The 19729-nt window shown below is 38.3% G+C and overlaps 1 protein-coding gene and 1 long non-coding RNA gene across 8 annotated transcripts in view; one reads left to right on the top strand and one right to left on the bottom strand.

Annotated features, from left to right (window-relative positions):
* Window positions 1-19729, bottom strand: part of fbxw4 (F-box and WD repeat domain containing 4) — a 195029-nt gene that overhangs the window by 118246 nt on the left and 57054 nt on the right. The window lies entirely within an intron of this gene.
* LOC144001766 (uncharacterized) lies at window positions 12741-15212 on the top strand. The gene is made up of 3 exons (XR_013278584.1): window positions 12741-12961; window positions 13513-13714; window positions 14647-15212. It is a non-coding gene; the product is annotated as an uncharacterized LOC144001766 (long non-coding RNA).

The following is a 19729-nucleotide window of genomic DNA, read 5'->3' as shown; positions in this document are numbered from 1 at the left end:
CTGGACCTACCTCATATTTGCTCAGATGAGGGTTTCGGCCTTCATGATGTCACAACACGAAGTTTGTGAGTTTTCGCGAATTGCTGTGGGTGTGGCTAAGCGCTGTTCGCCAAGAAAACAACGCCAGTTTTGAGGGTCTAAACATGCACAGAAACTCATGAAACTTGGCACACACATCTGGCCTGGTAAAATGAGCAATATTTTATTGTTGATTGTGCTATTTTTACAAAAATGACTCAATAGCGCCCCCTAGAAGTTTTTAACGAAGCAGCCCCGGTTGTACGTTTAAGCAAGAACGACGAATATTTTTAGGTGTATGAGGGAGCCCAAGACCTACAAAAAAGTCTCTTGGACCCATATGCTAAAATGAACAGGAAGTGAGCTACGAATTTTTGAATGTCCCATTTTTGACAATTTTTGCACATTCACAGGGGGCAGACTTTTGCCCACTTCTCCTACACGTTTCATCTGACTGAGTTAAGACTTGACCTGGACCATGTCAAGACCTGAGCCAACGACAGGGGGAAAAATCTTGACCTTTCGAAATACTATATGATGAAGGCGGGGCATCAAAATTTGTGTTTCGCACTGAAAAAGGATATGCTTAATAACTCCCCGGTACATGCTCCAAAAAATCCCAAACTTGACATGTATGTTTATCGTCAAGGCCTGAAGCTATCTCTATGACAACATTCAGTTATATATGCAGCGCCACCTAGCCCTTGAGGCATAAAAAAAAAATACCCCACATACGGTATTTTGTACAAAAAATGTACACTCATTCTAAGTGTGATAACTAAGTCATTTATGAATATTCTTTTAGTTTCCACCACTCAAATTGTTCACTGGCTTCACACCGATCCAAACGTATGTACGTTTCCATTTTGTTTTATTCATTTTTGATTGCCCCTTTGGACAATAAAAGTAAACATTGTGCAATGAGTACAACGAGCGATGATGTGTATATACACTTTTACAAAAAAATACCAAACAGGGCAACTCATTGCCTAAAAATAAATAAGGACGCTGATTTTTGCAGGTCTTAACAATCACCAAAATCCGTTGAGCTTGACAGACACTGGCAAAAAAAATATTCTACATGTAAATGTTTATTATGCCATTTTCAAAGAAATTTTGCTTCCAATATGCCAGTACCCCAACGTGCAAGGACCCCAACGTGGCCCGGGCTGCGAGGGCCCTTTATAGCTGCTCGCAGCTCTAGTTATTATTCTTCTTCTTCTTCTTCTTCTTCTTTATTCTCCGCAAACAATCGCGATTTTGGGTACCTAAATATTCACGAAAACTCACCGAACTTTGCACACTCCTCAGGTCCGGCGAAAAATTTGATATTATGAAGTCGTTATAACAACGCGACTCTATAGCGCCCCCTAGCATAGAAAAATAAAAACCAAGCCCGGCACGTTTGAGCTAGAGCAACGAAAATTGGCAGGCACGTGTAGCACCCCGAGATGCACAAAAAAGTCTATTGGGACCATGTAGCTAAAATGTACAGGAAGTGAGCTATGAATTTTTTAATGTCCAATTTTGGCACATTCACTGTGGTCATGCTTTTTCCCCCTATGCAAACATTTTTCATCCCATTGACTTCAAACTTGGTATTTATCATCTCAAGACCTAAGAGAACAGCTGGGCAAAAAGTCTTGCCTTTTCGAAATACTATATGACGGGGGCGGGGCATCAAATATTGCCTTTAAAATTTCATTTGTCCAGAAAGAGCAAATGCTGAATAACTCCCATGTACAAGCTCCAAAAAATCTCAAACTTCTCAGGCAACGTAATAGTCACGGCCTGAAAACATCTATATGACAAAATTCAGTTATACATATAGCGCCACCTAGTGGTTACAATAAATGTCATACTTTACGTTTTTAGCTACTGTGCTGAGCTCGTTGAAGGGATCCAGTTGAAAATTGGTCAGAAAAGCCTTAAGATGTTGATGATGCCCCACACCGAATATTGTAACTTTTCGCCAAAGGGCGTGGCCGCTACGGTGACGCAAAGTCTGAAGATTTTTCGTGACAATAAAAGCTGCATTAACTTGACCGAGATGATCCTATCTTCTCAAAATTTCACACATTTGATGAGAGTCCAGCTCTAAAGACATCTACTAACTTACATTTCATCTAACTGATAGCGCCACCTAGTGGCAATTTCTTTTCTTACAAATTTTCTTCTACGTTTTTCTCCAAACACGTTAACTGGACCTACCTCATATTTGCTCAGATGAGGGTTTCGGCCTTCATGATGTCACAACACGAAGTTTGTGAGTTTTCGCGAATTGCTGTGGGCGTGGCTAAGCGCTGTTCGCCAAGAAAACAACGCCAGTTTTGAGGGTCTAAACATGCACAGAAACTCCTGAAACTTGGCACACACATCTGGCCTGGTAAAATGAGCAATATTTTATTGTTGATTGTGCTATTTTTACAAAAATGACTCAATAGCGCCCCCGAGAATTCTTTAACGAAGCAGCCCCGGTTGTACGTTTAAGCAAGAACGACGAATATTTTTAGGTGTATGAGGGAGCCCAAGACCTACAAAAAAGTCTCTTGGACCCATATGCTAAAATGAACAGGAAGTTAGCTACGAATTTTTGAATGTCCCATTTTTGACTATTTTTGCACATTCACAGGGGGCAGACTTTTGCCCACCTCTCCTACACGTTTCATCCGACTGAGTTAAGACTTGGCCTGGACCATGTCAAGACCTGAGCCAACGACAGGGGGAAAAATTTTGACTTATCGAAATACTATATGATGAGGGCGGGGCATCAACATTTGTGTTTTGCAATGAAAAAGGATATGCTTGATAACTCCCCGGTACATGCTCCAAAAAATCCCAAACTTGACATGTATGTTTATCGTCAAGGCCTGAAGTTATCTCTATGACAACATTCAGTTATATATGCAGCGCCACCTAGCCCTTGAGGCATGAAAAAAAAATACCCCACATACGGTATTTTGTACAAAAAATGTAAACTCATTCTAAGTGTGATAACGAAGTCATTTATGAATATTCTTTTAGTTTCCACCACTCAAAATGTTCACTGGCATCAGACTTATCCAAACATATATATATTTTTATTTATTTTTGATAGCCTCTATGGACATTAAAAGCAATATCGTGAATGAAGGATATGCTTAATAACTCCACGGTACATGCTAGAAAAAAAATCCCACACTTGACATGTATGCTTATAATCAAGGCCTGAAGGTATCTCTATGACAACATTCAGTTATAAATACAGCGCCACCTAGCCGTTGAGGCTTATATAAAAAAAATTAAAAAAATACCCCACATACGGTATTTTGTACAAAAAATGTACACTCATTCTAAGTGTGATAACTAAGTCATTTATGAATATTCTTTTAGTTTCCACCACTCAAATTGTTCACTGGCTTCACACCGATCCAAACGTATGTACGTTTCCATTTTGTTTTATTCATTTTTGATTGCCCCTTTGGACAATAAAAGTAAACATTGTGCAATGAGTACAACGAGCGATGATGTGTATATACACTTTTACAAAAAAATACCAATCAGGGCAACTCATTGCCTAAAAATAAATAAGGACGCTGATTTTTGCAGGTCTTAACAATCACCAAAATCCGTTGAGCTTGACAGAAACTGCCAAAAAAAATATTCTACATGTAAACGTTTATTATGCCATTTTCAAAGAAATTTTGCTTCCAATATGCCAGTACCCCAACGTGCCAGTACCCCAACGTGCAAGGACCCCAACGTGGCCCGGGCTGCGAGGGCCCTTTATAGCTGCTCGCAGCTCTAGTTCTTCTTCTTCTTCTTCTTCTTTTTCTTTGTTATTATTCTTTTCCGCAAACAACCACATTTTTGAGGCACTAAACATGAACGAAAACTCACCAAACTTTACACGCAGATCGGGCCTGGCGAAAAATTTGATATTTTAAAGTCGCCATACATGATAACAGAAAAATGGCTCTGTAGCGCCACCTACATAGGTTAAACGGATCCCTGTCCCGCTACGATTGTCCGACGGCTATGAAAATTGTGTGGCACCTGTAGCACATCCCAATGAACAAAAACCTCTTTGAAGTGTGTACCCTAAAGTAGACAGAAAGTGAGGCATGAGTATTTAAATGTCCAATTTTTGCCAATTTTTGCACATTTACAGGGGTCATACTTTTGCCCGCTTCTCCTACACGGTTAACCCGATTGACTTCAAACTTGGGCTGTACCATCTCAACACCTGGGACAACATCATGGTAAAAAATCAAAAGTTTTTGACATACTATATGACGGTGGCGGGGCATCAAATTTACAGTTTCAAAATTCTTACTTAACGAAGCATTGCCGGTGGTACGTTTAACCTAGAGCTATGAAAATTGGTACACATATGTAACAGACTATGATCTACAAAAAAGCCTGTTGGTGCCATATGCTAAACCTAACAGGAAGTCCGCCAGAGGCGAGGCATCAAATTTTGTGTTTCAAAATTCTAACTTAATGAAGCATTCCCGGCTGTACATTTCACCTCGAGTTACCAAAATTTGAAGACATATGTAACAGCCCTCAAGGTACAAAAAACTCTTTTTGACCATATGCTAAACCGAACAGGAAGTCCGCCATTTTGCTTAATTTGGAACGTGTTGCCATTTTTTGGGCCATTTCATAGGGGTCTTATTTTAACGAACTCCTCCTACAGAGTTTATCCGATCATCTCCAAACTTGGTGTGATTCATCTTAAGATGTTGAAGATGAAAAGTTATTGAAAGCTTTTTATTTCGTCGCACGCTGTTGCCGTGGCATGCACAGTTTGCAAAGGAAAAAATTCCTTCTTAATGAAGCATTCCCAGTTGTACGAAGCAGCGAGAGCTACGAAAATTTGGAGACAAATGTAACAGCCCACGATGTACAAAAAAGGCTCCTGGTGCCATGTGCTAAACCCAACAGGAAGTCCCGTAGGGGCCGGGCATCACATTTTGAGCTAAAAAACTCCTCTTAACGAAGCATTCCCGGTTGTACGTTTCACCTAGCGCTATGATAATTTAGAGGCATACATAAGAGCCCACGATGTACAAAAAAGTCTCTTGGAGCCATCTGCTAAACCAAACAGGAAGTCCGCCATTTTGATTTACGTTGGGATTTGTAGCCATTTTTTGTGGCCTTTTTTAGGGTCATATTTTAACGAACACCTCCTACAAAATTTATCCGACTGTCTTCAAACTTGGTGTGCTTCATCTTAAGATGTTTAAGATGCAAAGTTATCGAAAGTTATTTATTTTGTCGCACGCCGTTGTCATGGCGATGCATTGTTTTCCAAGTAAAATGCTGCTTTTTTTTGGTCGAAACGTGCAAAAACTCATGAAACTTTACACACACATCAGGCTTGTCATAAGCATGAATATTTTAGAGATTTCTTATTCAATTTGCAATAAATGGTTCAATAGCACCCTCTAGACATTTTTATGAAGCTTTTGCAAATGTTTTGTATTTTATGATTCAGCTAGATTTGTAAAAATTGGGATACCTATCAGCCTAAGACTTACAAAAAGGTTTCTAAAGCCATATGCTGAACCAAACAGGAAGTCTGCCATTTTTTGGGGCCTTTTATAGGGGTCATATTTTCAACAGAACTTATCAGATCGTCTTCATTCTTTGGCGTGTTTCATCTTAAGATATTTAAGATGAAAAGTTATTGATTTTTTTTATTTTGTCACACGCCTTTGCTGTAGCCATGCATTGTTTGTGAAGAAAAATGCTTTTTTGAGAGTCTAAATATGGGCGAAAACTCACAAAACTTTGCACACACACCAGACCTGTCTGGAACATGAATATTTTATTTAGAGATTTGTTGTGCAATTTGTAATAAATTGCTCAATAGCGCCCTCTAGACATTTTTGTGAAGTCTTTCCGATTATATGATTCAGCTAGATGTGTTTATATTGGCAGGCATGCCTAATATATTCAAAAAGTATTCTATATAGCCATGTGACAATCCATTTTGATTTTATTTTGTTAATTGTGCATCATTTTTGGCCTTTCCATGAAACTTTACAAACACAAAGCCGGGCAAAAACGTTTACAATTTAGATGGTTTCCTATTTGACAGTACCCCAACATGCCAGGACCCCGATGTGCAAATACCCCAACGTGGCCCGGGTTGCGAGGGCCCTTTATAGCTGCTCGCAGCTCTAGTTATTATTATTATTCTCCGCAAACGATCACATTTTTGAGACACTAAACGTGACCGAAAACTCACCAAACTTTACACGCACATCAGGCCTGGCGAAAAATTTGATATTTTAAAGTCGCCATACATGATAACAGAAAAATGGCTCCTTAGCGCCCCCTACATAGGTTAAACGGATCCCTGTCCCGCTACGATTGTCCGACGGCTATGAAAATTGTGTGGCACCTGTAGCACATCCCAATGAACAAAAACCTCTTTGAAGTGTGTACCCTAAAATAGACAGAAAGTGAGGTATGAGTATTTAAATGTCCAATTTTTGCCAATTTTTGCACATTTACAGGGGTCATACTTTTGCCCGCTTCTCCTACACGGTTAACCCGATTGACTTCAAACTTGGGATGTACCATCTCAACACCTGGGACAACATCATTGTGAAAAATGAAAAGTTTTTGATATACTATATGACGGCGGCGGCGCATCAAATTTAGAGTTTAAAAATTCTTACTTCACGAGGCATTGCCGGTTGTACGTTTAATCTAGAGCTACGAAAATTGGTACACATATTTAACAGACTATGACCTACAAAAACTCTTTTTGAACCATATGCTAAACCTAACAGGAAGTCCACCATTTTGATTTATTTTGGAACGTGTTGCCATTTTTTTGGCCATTTCATTGGGGCCTTATTTTAACGAACTCCTATTACAGTGTTTATCCGATCATCTTCAAACTTGGTGTGATTCATCTTAAGATGTTGAAGATGAAAAGTTATTGAAAGTTTTTTATTTCGTCACACGCTGTTATCGTGGCATGCACTTTTTGCAAAGGAAAAAAATCCTTCTTAATGAAGCATTCCCAGTTGTACGAAGCAGCTAGAGCGACGAAAAATTGTAGACATATGTAACAGCCCAGGATGTACAAAAATGTCTCTTGGTGCCATGTGCTAAACGCAACAGGAAGTCCCCCAGGGGCCGGGCATCACATTTTGAGCTAAAAAAACTCCTCTTTAACGAAGCATTCTCGGTTGTACGTTTCACCTAGCGCTATGATAATTTGCAGGCATACATAAGAGCCCACGATGTACAAAAAAGTCTCGTGGAACCATGTGCTAAACCAAACAGGAAGTCCGCCATTTTGATTTATGATGGGATTTGTTGCCATTTTTTGTGGCCTTTTTCAGGGGTCATATTTTAACGAACCCCTCCTACAAAATTTATCCGACTGTCTTCAAACTTGGTATGTTTCATCTTAAGATGTTTAAGATGCAAAGTAATCGAAAGTTTTTTATTTTGTCACACGCTGTTGACATAGCAATGCATCGAATTGCACACCATATTTTGCGTTTTGATTAAACAGACAAAGCATTCCCGGTTGTACGTTTCACCTAAAGCTATGATAATTTGCAGGCAAACACAAGAGCTCAGGATGTACAAAAAAAGTCTCTTGGAGCCATATGCTAAACCAATCAGGAAGTCCACCATTTTGATTTACGTTGGGATTTGTAGCCATTTTTTGTGGCCTTTTTTAGGGGTCATATTTTAACGAACTCCTCCTACAAAATTTATCCGACTGTCTTTAAACTTGGTGTGCTTCATCTTAAGATGTTTAAGATGCAAAGTTATCGAAAGTTATTTATTTTGTCGCACGCCGTTGTCATGGCGATGCATTGTTTGCCAAGTAAAATGCTGCTTTTTTGTTTTGGTCTAAACATGTGCAAAAACTCATGAAACTTTACACACACATCAGGCTTGTCATCAGCATGAATATTTTAGAGATTTCTTATTCAATTTGCAATAAATGGTTCAATAGCGCCCTCTAGACATTTTTATGAAGCTTTTGCAAATGTTTTGTGTTTTATGATTCAGCTAGATTTGTAAAAATTGGGATACCTATCAGCCTAAGACTTACAAAAAGGTTTCTAAAGCCATATGCTGAATCAAAAAGGAAGTCTGCCATTTTGATTTACTTTGGTATTTGTAGCCATTTTTTGGGGCCTTTTATAGGGGTCATATTTTCAACAGAACTTATCAGATCGTCTTCATTCTTTGCCGTGTTTCATCTTAAGATATTTAAGATGAAAAGTTATTGAATTTTTTTATTTTGTCACACTCCTTTGCTGTAGCCATGCATTGTTTGTGAAGAAAAATGCTTTTTTGAGAGTCTAAATATGGGTGAAAACTCACAAAACTTTGCACACACACCAGACCTGTCTGGAACATGAATATTTTATTTAGAGATTTGTTGTGCAATTTGTAATAAATGGCTCAATAGCGCCCTCTAGACATTTTTATGAAGTCTTTCCGATTATATGATTCAGCTAGATGTGTGAATATTGGCAGGCATGCCGAATATATTCAAAAATTATTCTATATAGCCATGTGCCAATCCATTTTGATTTTATTTTGTTAATTGTGCATCGTTTTTGGCCTTTCCATGAAACTTTAAAAACACAAAGTTTAAAAATTTTAAAACGAGTTTAAAAATTCTTACTTCACGAAGCATTGCCGGTTGTACGTTTAATCTAGAGCTACGAAAATTGGTACACATATGTAACAGACTATGACCTACAAAAAAATCTTTTTGAACCATATGCTAAACCTAACAGGAAGTCCACCATTTTGATTTATTTTGGAACGTGTTGCCATTTTTTTGGCCATTTCATTGGGGTCTTATTTTAACGAACTCCTCCTACAGTGTTTATCCGATCATCTTCAAACTTGGTGTGATTCATCTTAAGATGTTGAAGATGAAAAGTTATTGAAAGCTTTGTATTTCGTCGCACGCTGTTGTCATGGCATGCACTGTTTTTAAAGGAAAAAAAATATCCTTAAAGAAGCATTCCCATTTGTACGAAGCAGCTAGAGCTACGAAAATTTGTTGACATATGTAACAGCCCAAGATGTACAAAAAAGTCTCTTGGTGCCCTGTGCTAAACCCAACAGGAAGTCCCCCAGGGGCCGGGCATCACATTTTGAGCTAAAAAACTCCTCTTTAACAAAGCATACCCGGCTGTACGTTTCACCTAGAGTTACCAACATTTGTAGAGGTATATAACAGCCCTCGAGGTACAAAAAACTCTTTTTGAACCATATGCTAAACCTAACAGGGTGTCCGCCATTTTGATTTACTTTGGAATGTGTTGCCATTTTTTTTGGCCATTTCATAGGGGTCATATTTTAACAAACTCCTCCTACAGAGTTTATCCGATTATCTTCAAACTTGGTGTGATTCATCTTAAGATGTTGAAAATGAAAAGTTATTGAAAGATTTTTATTTCATCACACGCTGTTGTCGTGGCATGCACTTTTTGCAAAGGAAAAAAATCCTTCTTAATGAAGCATTCCCAGTTGTACGAAGCAGCTAGAACGACGAAAAATTGTAGACATATGTAACAGCCCAGGATGTACAAAAAAGTCTCTTGGTGCCATGTGCTAAACCCAACAGGAAGTCCCCCAGGGGCCGGGCATCACATTTTGAGCTAAAAAAAACTCCTCTTTAACGAAGCATTCCCGGTTGTACGTTTCACCTAGCGCTATGATAATTTGCAGGCATACATAAGAGCCCATGATGTACAAAAAAAAGTCTCTTGGAACCATGTGCTAAACCAAACAGGAAGTCTGCCATTTTGATTTATGATGGGATTTGTTGCCATTTTTTGTGGCCTTTTTCAGGGGTCATATTTTAACGAACCCCTCCTACAAAATTTATCCGACTGTCTTCAAACTTGGTGTGTTTCATCTTAAGATGTTTAAGATGCAAAGTAATCGAAAGTTTTTTATTTTGTAACACGCTGTTGCCATAGCAATGCATTGTTTGTCAAGTGCTGCTTTTTTTTTTTTTATACACATGAAAACTCATGAAACTTTGCAAACACATCAGACTTGTCATGAACATGAATTTTCAGAGATTTATTGTGCAATTTGCAATAAATAGCGCCCTCTAGACATTTTTACGAAGCATTTCCGATTGTATGATTATGCTAGACCTACAAAAAAGTATTATGTAGCCATTTGCCAAACCAAAGAGGAAGACCGCTATTTTGATTTTATTTTGGGAATTATACATCATTTTTGGCCTTTTTCATGAAACTTTGCACAGACAAGGCATGGAAAAAACTAACATTTTAAATGGTCCTTGTTCCATGTAACAGTACCCCAACGTGCCAGTACCCCGACGTGCAAGTAACCCAACGTTGTGCTCAATAGCGCCCTCTATGCATTTTTATGGAGCATTTCCAATTGTATGATTCAAGTGATACACAACTAAAGATGACTTGACCTAGATTTGTGAAAACTGGGAGGCATACCTATTAGCTTAAGACCTACAAAAAGTATTCTGTAGCCGTATGCTAAACCTAAAAGGAAGTCCGCCATTTTGAATTTATTTTGGGAATTGCGCACCATATTTTGCGTTTTGATTAAACTTTGCACACACAAGGCTTGTCAAAAACATTTTAGATGGTCCTTGTCCTATTTGACAGTACTCCAACATGCCAGTACCCCGACGTGCAAATACCCCAACGTGGCCCGGGTTGCGAGGGCCCTTTATAGCTGCTCGCAGCTCTAGTTATTCTTCTTCTTCTTCTTCTTCTTCTTTTTCTTTGTTATTATTCTTTTCCGCAAACAACCACATTTTTGAGGCACTAAACATGAACGAAAACTCACCAAACTTTACACGCAGATCGGGTCTGGCGAAAAATTTGATATTTTAAAGTCGCCATACATGATAACAGAAAAATGGCTCTGTAGCGCCATCTACATAGGTTTAACGGATCCCTGTCCCGCTACGATTGTCCTATGGCTACGAAAATTGTGTGGCACCTGTAGCACATCCAGATGAACAAAAACCTCTTTGATATGTGTACCCTAAAATAGACAGGAAGTGAGGTATGAGTATTTGAATGTCCAATTTTGGCCCATTTTTGCACATTTACAGGGGTCATACTTTTGCCCGCTTCTCCTACACGGTTAACCCGATTGACTTCAAACTTGGGCTGTACCATCTCAACACCTGGGACAACATCATGGTAAAAAATCTAAAGTTTTTGACATACTATATGACGGTGGCGGGGCATCAAATTTACAGTTTCAAAATTCTTACTTAACGAAGCATTGCCGGTGGTACGTTTAATCGAGAGCTACGAAAATTGGTACACATATGTAACAGACTATGATCTACAAAAAAGCCTGTTGGTGCCATATGCTAAACCTAACAGGAAGTCCGCCAGAGGCGAGGCATCAAATTTTGTGTTTCAAAATTCTAACTTAATGAAGCATTCCCGGCTGTACATTTCACCTAGAGTTACCAATATTTGAAGACATATGTAACAGCCCTCAAGGTACAAAAAACTCTTTTTGAACCATATGCTAAACCGAACAGGAAGTCCGCCATTTTGATTTACTTTGGAACGTGTTGCCATTTTTTGGGCCATTTCATAGGGGTCTTATTTTAACGAACTCCTCCTACAGAGTTTATCCGATCATCTCCAAACTTGGTGTGATTCATCTTAAGATGTTGAAGATGAAAAGTTATTGAAAGCTTTTTATTTTGTCGCACGCTGTTGCCGTGGCATGCACAGTTTGCAAAGGAAAAAATTACTTCTTAATGAAGCATTCCCAGTTGTACGAAGCAGCTAGAGCTACGAAAATTTGGAGACTAATGTAACAGCCAACGATGTACAAAAAAGTCTCTTGGTGCCATGTGCTAAACCCAACAGGAAGGCCCGTAGGGGCCGGGCATCACATTTTGAGCTAAAAAACTCCTCTTTAACGAAGCATTCCCGGTTGTACGTTTCACCTAGCGCTATGATAATTTAGAGGCATACATAAGAGCCCACGATGTACAAAAAAGTCTCTTGGAACCATGTGCTAAACCAAACAGGAAGTCCGCCATTTTGATTTATGATGGGATTTGTAGCCTTTTTTTGTGGCCTTTTTTAGGGGTCATATTTTAACTCCTCCTACAAAATTCATCCGACCGTGTTCAAACTTGGTGTGTTTCATCTTAAGATGTTTAAGATGCAAATTTATCGAAAGTTTTTTATTTTGTCGCACGCTTCTGCTATAGCGATGCATTGGTTGCCAAGTAAAGTGCTGCTTTGTTTTTTTTTTATCTATATATGTGTGAAAACTCGTGAAACTTTGCACACACATCAGACTTGTCATTAACATGAATTTTTAGAGATTTCTTGTGCAATTTGCAATAAATCGCACCCTCTATACATATTTTATGGAGCATTTCCGATTGGATGATTCAAGCGCGAAATAACTAAAGATGACTTGACTTGACCTAGATTTGTGAAAACTCAGAGGCATACCTATTATATTATTATTATTTTTTGTACCTTACAAGATTATCTCTTGTGCCACATTAAACCCCTTTGCAGGCCTGAGCCAAACCACGGTCCATACATTTGATACCACTGCTTTATTTCAATGGTCAAGTACTTCATAACCACACCTACTTATGCTTGTCCTTGCATATATAGTAGACAACAAAGAGCTCTTTCAACAAAAGACATTTCCATCTACAAAGTCATACAAGGTAAGCACTCTATAAATTCTGCAATCACTACACTTCTATTCCTAAATTATCACTTCAAATACCAACAATGGTTAATACAGCTACAAATTTCTTGTATGTTTATGAAGTATGATACTGTATTTATTTCTACTCCTTTGCTTTTCTACAGAACATGAACAAATCACCAAGCAAATTCTCTTTTGATAAAGACCCTCTAATCATCTCCATACGCAAAGATTGCCAACTTTTTCCGTAAGTATACAATACATAAACTAAACAGGACAACTTTCTCAATCATATACAGGATGCCATATATATATGTATTAAGTTCTCATTTATTAACAGGTTTGTTAAAGGCACCTTTAGTGTGTTTTTCTGTTTGTAATGTTTCTCCACGAGCACGTCTAGCCATTGATATCATGTAGAACACATATGCTAACCTTTTAGAGACAATTGAAGCTTACTTGCACAGTAGCCACTATCTTAACCACTTAATTCACATGTCTACTTGACAACTTATTACATGTAGTGAAATGGTACTTTGTGCGTCTTATGCTTTTTTCTGAACACTGCTTTTCAACTCTTTCCTTAAAACCAATACATGCGGTACTGTTATACTGTATAAATATATATGTCCGTGTGTATATATTTGTATATTCTTTCAAATAAACTCATTTTGACACACACAGCCATTGAGTAACATGCAACACGACCACAACGTTTTGCACCAACACGTTACCTCTGCTATTTAGAATCATGGAATCTAACATGACTGATTTTCATTGAATGCTTTGTCATTACAGTATGCATGCATTGATCATGCTTTCAGTCGCAACGACTTATACCAGCGCAGCCTTGATCTTCATTCCCAAATGAACCAACTAGTCCATGTGACTCGAGTCAATCGAGCACTTGAAAAACAGATAGACTTCAAAACCAAGCTTGTGAAAGAACTCCAGACTGCATTGGATATAAAGGATGCATGTGATGCATTTGTCCGTGATGGTAAGCTATATGACATGGAAGACACACAAACACTAACACAGCAAGCATCCCCATCCTACACATTGTGTATAATGAATGACATGTTTGACAATGGACATTTTTACATTTTTTTGTTAATGCATGTTCCTTTTTTTCTGTTAGGAATATCTTGAAGGTAACATTGGACTGTTAACTAAAACACTGACTGATTATTGAGCCGCAATTTCTCAATGTATATAATGTGAATACATACTACACTTGATTACTTTCAAATGTGACTGATATCATGTAGCTATGCTGTGATCTTGCCCTCTTTCATCCACTGATAGACACTTCAAAGTTCTTTTTTTTCTGTATCTTTTCAAAATAACTGACATATTCATGGAAAAGATTGTATTTAAATTCTATCATTATTAATTACTATTATTATGTTTATGTCTTTGCCCCTGATTATGATGTTTCTATACCATAGATTTTTTTTTTAAACATTTTTGGACATACTGTGACTTGACCTTTACAATACTAATTTTTACTAAGAAAAAATCAATCACACACCATAATATTTTATACTTATTCTGCATGTATCTGGACACACCATGCCAAATTTTACACTTACATAACCATTTATGTACCTGTCATATCCTTACTTTTATTCATCATTTCATCACACAATCCTAAAACATTGCTTTTTGACCCAGAGGATTCAACTATACCATTTGTGCGTGTCTTATTACTTACTAGCTATATTATTTATTAACGGGCAAAAACTATGAATATAAGATCACCGTCAAATATTACGTCTGTAATATCCATATACAGTGCATTACATAATATGCATTTGTATTAAGACACTACCATGCTAAAAATATGCACACGACTGTTCTGTAAACTACACCTAAGACAACCAAACTTCACAGATCTAAAATGATTCTTCATTCTTTTTTGTTCTACAGATGTATCAAATGCTGCCACACAGACAGAAGAAGCCACTGAGGACATGCACGAAGACGATGATCACAATATAACAGGACAGGTTAACCCCCCTGAAGTTTTAGCCCGCAGGTCAAAGCGTCCTAGGACTAATTCATCCATGGAGGTTACATTATCCTAAGACAGACTATGTGCTAACCCAAACTCTTTGACCCCAAGGGATTCATCTGTCCCAGAAAACTTTTACACTAAAGAGTTTATCTGTCCTAGGGCGCTGTTAACCCCAGGTTAAAGTGTTATTTAATCTGTCCTGTTACAACAGCTATACATAAACAGCTGCATTCCTCTCCTGTTCCATCTCTCGCACTTCTTTCATCTCTTTTTCTCCTCTACTTATACCTATGCTTGCTCATGTGCTTTTTTCCCCTTTAGATGATGTCATTGGTTAGCCTGCTTCAAAGCTACATTTTTTCTTGAATAACTGTCACACATTTACTGTTTGCTGGACCCTACAAAACTGTCACAATACTTCACTATGTCATGAATACATATGTGTTGCACAGCGACACCACATTAAGAGTCATCAAAAAGCTTTTTATTTGATCACACACCATCTCTGTGCCATGCAATGTTTTCAAATAAACAGATGCTGGTTTTGAATATCAAACGAGCGACTTTTCATGAAACTTTGCACACACATCAGAAAGTCCACACTTTTGAATTTATTTTGGGAATTGTGCATCATTTTTGGCCTTTTACTGCACCTTTTTACACACAAGGCACGGCAAATGCATTTCTATTTTCCATGGTCCTTGTCTATTTAACAGTACCCCAACGTGCAAGTCCCCCGACTTGCATATACCCCAACGTGGCCCGGGTTGCGAGGGCCCTTTATAGCTGCTCGCAGCTCTAGTTATTATTATTCTTCTTCTTCTTTTTCTTTGTTATTATTCTTTTCCGCAAACAACCACATTTTTGAGGCACTAAACATGAACGAAAACTCACCAAACTTTAGACGCAGATCGGGCTTGGCGAAAAATTTGATATTTTAAAGTCGCCATACATGATAACAGAAAAATGGCTCTGTAGCGCCACCTACATAGGTTTAACGGATCCCTGTCCCGCTATGATTGTCCGACGGCTATGAAAATTGTGTGGTACCTGTAGCACATCCCAATGAACAAAAACCTCTTTGAAGTGTGTACCCTAAAATAGACAGAAAGTGAGGTATGAGTATTTAAATGTCCAATTTTTGCCAATTTTTGCACATTTACAGGGGTCATACTTTTGCCCGCTTCTCCTACACGGTTAACCCGATTGACTTCAAACTTGGGATGTACCATCTCAACACCTGGGACAACATCATTGTGAAAAATGAAAAGTTTTTGATATACTATATGACGGCGGCGGCGCATCAAATTTAGAGTTTAAAAATTCTTACTTCACGAAGCATTGCCGGTTGTACGTTTAATCTAGAGCTACGAAAATTGGTACACATATGTAACAGGCTATGACCTACAAAAAAACTCTTTTTGAACCATATGCTAAACCTAACAGGAAGTCCACCATTTTGATTTATTTAGGAACGTGTTGCCATTTTTTTGGCCATTTCATTGGGGTCGTATTTTAACGAACTCCTCCTACAGTGTTTATCCGATCATCTTCAAACTTGGTGTGATTCATCTTAAGATGTTGAAGATGAAAAGTTATTGAAAGCTTTGTATTTCGTCGCACGCTGTTGTCATGGCATGCACTGTTTGCAAAGGAAAAAAAATATCCTTAAAGAAGCATTCCCATTTGTACGAAGCAGCTAGAGCTACGAAAATTTGTAGACATATGTAACAGCCCAAGATGTACAAAAAAGTCTCTTGGTGCCCTGTGCTAAACCCAACAGGAAGTCCCCCAGGGGCCGGGCATCACATTTTGAGCTAAAAAACTCCTCTTTAACAAAGCATACCCGGCTGTACGTTTCACATAGAGTTACCAACATTTGTAGAGGTATATAACACCCCTCGAGGTACAAAAAACTCTTTTTGAACCATATGCTAAACCTAACAGGACGTCCGCCATTTTGATTTACTTTGGAATGTGTTGCCATTTTTTTTGGCCATTTCATAGGGGTCATATTTTAACAAACTCCTCCTACAGAGTTTATCCGATCATCTTCAAACTTGGTGTGATTCATCTTAAGATGTTGAAAATGAAAAGTTATTGAAAGTTTTTTATTTCGTCACACGCTGTTGTCGTGGCATGCACTTTTTGCAAAGGAAAAAAATCCTTCTTAATGAAGCATTCCCAGTTGTACGAAGCAGCTAGAGCGACGAAAAATTGTAGACATATGTAACAGCCCAGCATGTACAAAAAAGTCTCCTGGTGCTATGTGCTAAACCCAACAGGAAGTCCCCCAGGGGCCGGGCATCACATTTTGAGCTAAAAAACTCCTCTTTAAAGAAGCATTCCCGGTTGTACGTTTCACCTAGCGCTATGATAATTTGCAGGCATACATAAGAGCCCATGATGTACAAAAAAAGTCTCTTGGAACCATGTGCTAAACCAAAGAGGAAGTCTGCCATTTTGATTTATGATGGGATTTGTTGCCATTTTTTGTGGCCTTTTTCAGGGGTCATATTTTAACGAACCCCTCCTACAAAATTTATCCGACTGTCTTCAAACTTGGTGTGTTTCATCTTAAGATGTTTAAGATGCAAAGTAATCGAAAGTTTTTTATTTTGTAACACGCTGTTGCCATAGCAATGCATTGTTTGTCAAGTGCTGCTTTTTTTTTTTTTTATACACATGAAAACTCATGAAACTTTGCAAACACATCAGACTTGTCATGAACATGAATTTTCAGAGATTTATTGTGCAATGTGCAATAAATAGCGCCCTCTAGACATTTTTATGAAGCATTTCCGATTGTATGATTATGCTAGACCTACAAAAAAGTATTATGTAGCCATTTGCCAAACCAAAGAGGAAGTCCGCTATTTTGATTTTATTTTGGGAATTATACATCATTTTTGGCCTTTTTCATTAAACTTTGCACAGACAAGGCATGGAAAAAACTAACATTTTAAATGGTCCTTGTTCCATGTAACAGTACACCAACGTGCCAGTACCCTGACATGCAAGTAACCCAACGTTGTGCTCAATAGCGCCCTCTATGCATTTTTATGGAGCATTTCCAATTGTATGATTCAAGCGATACACAACTAAAGATGACTTGACCTAGATTTGTGAAAACTGGGAGGCATACCTATTAGCTTCAGACCTACAAAAAGTATTCTGTAGCCGTATGCTAAACCTAAAAGGAAGTCCGCCATTTTGAATTTATTTTGGGAATTGCGCACCATATTTTGCGTTTTGATTAAACTTTGCACACACAAGGCTTGTCAAAAACATTTTAGATGGTCCTTGTCCTATTTGACAGTACCCCAACGTGCCAGTACCCCGACGTGCAAGTAACCCAACGTGGCCCGGGTTGCGAGGGCCCTTTATAGGTGCTCGCAGCTCTAGTTCTTCTTTTTATTTGTTATTATTCTTTTCCGCAAACAATCACATTTTTAGACACTAAACGTGAACGAAAACTCACCAAACTTCACACGCAGATCGGGCCTGGCGAAAAATTTGATATTTTAAAGTCGCCATACATGATAACAGAAAAATGGCTCTGTAGCGCCACCTACATAGCTTAAACGGATCCCTGTCCCGCTACGATTGTCCTACAGCTATGAAAATTGTGTGGCACCTGTAGCATATCCAGATGAACAAAAACCTCTTTGATCTGTGTACCCTAAAATAGACAGGAAGTGAGATATGAGTATTTAAATGTCCAATTTTGGCCAATTTTTGCACATTTACAGGGGTCATACTTTTGCCCGCTTCTCCTACACGGTTAATCCGATTGACTTCAAACTTGGGATGTACCATCTCAAGACCTCGGACAACACCATGGTAAAAAATCTAAAGTTTTTGACATACTATATGACGGTGGCGGGGCATCAAATTTACAGTTTCAAAATTCTTACTTAACGAAGCATTGCCGGTGGTACGTTTAACCTAGAGCTATGAAAATTGGTACACATATGTAACAGACTATGATCTACAAAAAAGCTTGTTGGTGCCATATGCTAAATCTAACAGGAAGTCCGCCAGAGGCGAGGCATCAAATTTTGTGTTTCAAAATTCTTACTTATTGAAGCATTCCCGGCTGTACAATTCACCTCGAGTTACAAAAATTTGAAGACCTATGTAACAGCCCTCAAGGTACAAAAAACTCTTTTTGAACCATATGCTAAACCGAACAGGAAGTCCGCCATTTTGATTTACTTTGGAACGTGTTGCCATTTTTTGGGCCATTTCATAGGGGTCTTATTTTAACGAACTCCTCCTACAGAGTTTATCCGATCATCTCCAAACTTGGTGTGATTCATCTTAAGATGTTGTCGATGAAAAGTTATTGGAAAGCTTTTTATTTCGTCGCACGCTGTTGCCGTGGCATGCACAGTTTGCAAAGGAAAAAATTCCTTCTTAATGAAGCATTCCCAGTTGTACGAAGCAGCTAGAGCTACGAAAATTTGTAAACATATGTAACAGCTCACAATGTACAAAAAAGTCTCTTGGTGCCATGTGCTAAACCCAACAGGAAGTCCCCCAGGGGCCGGGCATCACATTTTGAGCTAAAAAAAACTCCTCTTTAATGAAGCATTCCCGGTTGTACGTTTTACCTAGAGTTTCCAAAATTTGAAGACATATGTAACAGGCCTCGAGGTACAAAAAACTCTTTTTGAAACATATGCTAACCCCAACAGGAAGTCCACCATTTTGATTTACTTTGGAACGTGTTGCCTTTTTTTGGCCATTTCATAGGGGTCTCATTTTAACGAACTCCTCCTACAGAGTTTAGTCTCTTGGAACCAAATGCTAAACCAAACAGGAAGTCTGACATTTTGATTTACTTTGGTATTTGTAGCCACTTTTTGGGGCCTTTTATAGGGGTCATATTTTCTGCAAAACTTATCACATCGTCTTCATTCTTTGGCATGTTTCATCTTAAGATATTTAAGATGAAAAGTTATTGAATTGTTTTATTTTGTCACACGCCTT

The sequence above is a fragment of the Festucalex cinctus genome, chromosome 14, assembly GCF_051991245.1.
Source record: "Festucalex cinctus isolate MCC-2025b chromosome 14, RoL_Fcin_1.0, whole genome shotgun sequence".
NCBI classification, from domain to species: domain Eukaryota; kingdom Metazoa; phylum Chordata; class Actinopteri; order Syngnathiformes; family Syngnathidae; genus Festucalex; species Festucalex cinctus.
The sequence above is the reverse complement of the archived record's forward strand: the minus strand, read 5'-3'. Positions and strand labels throughout refer to the sequence as shown.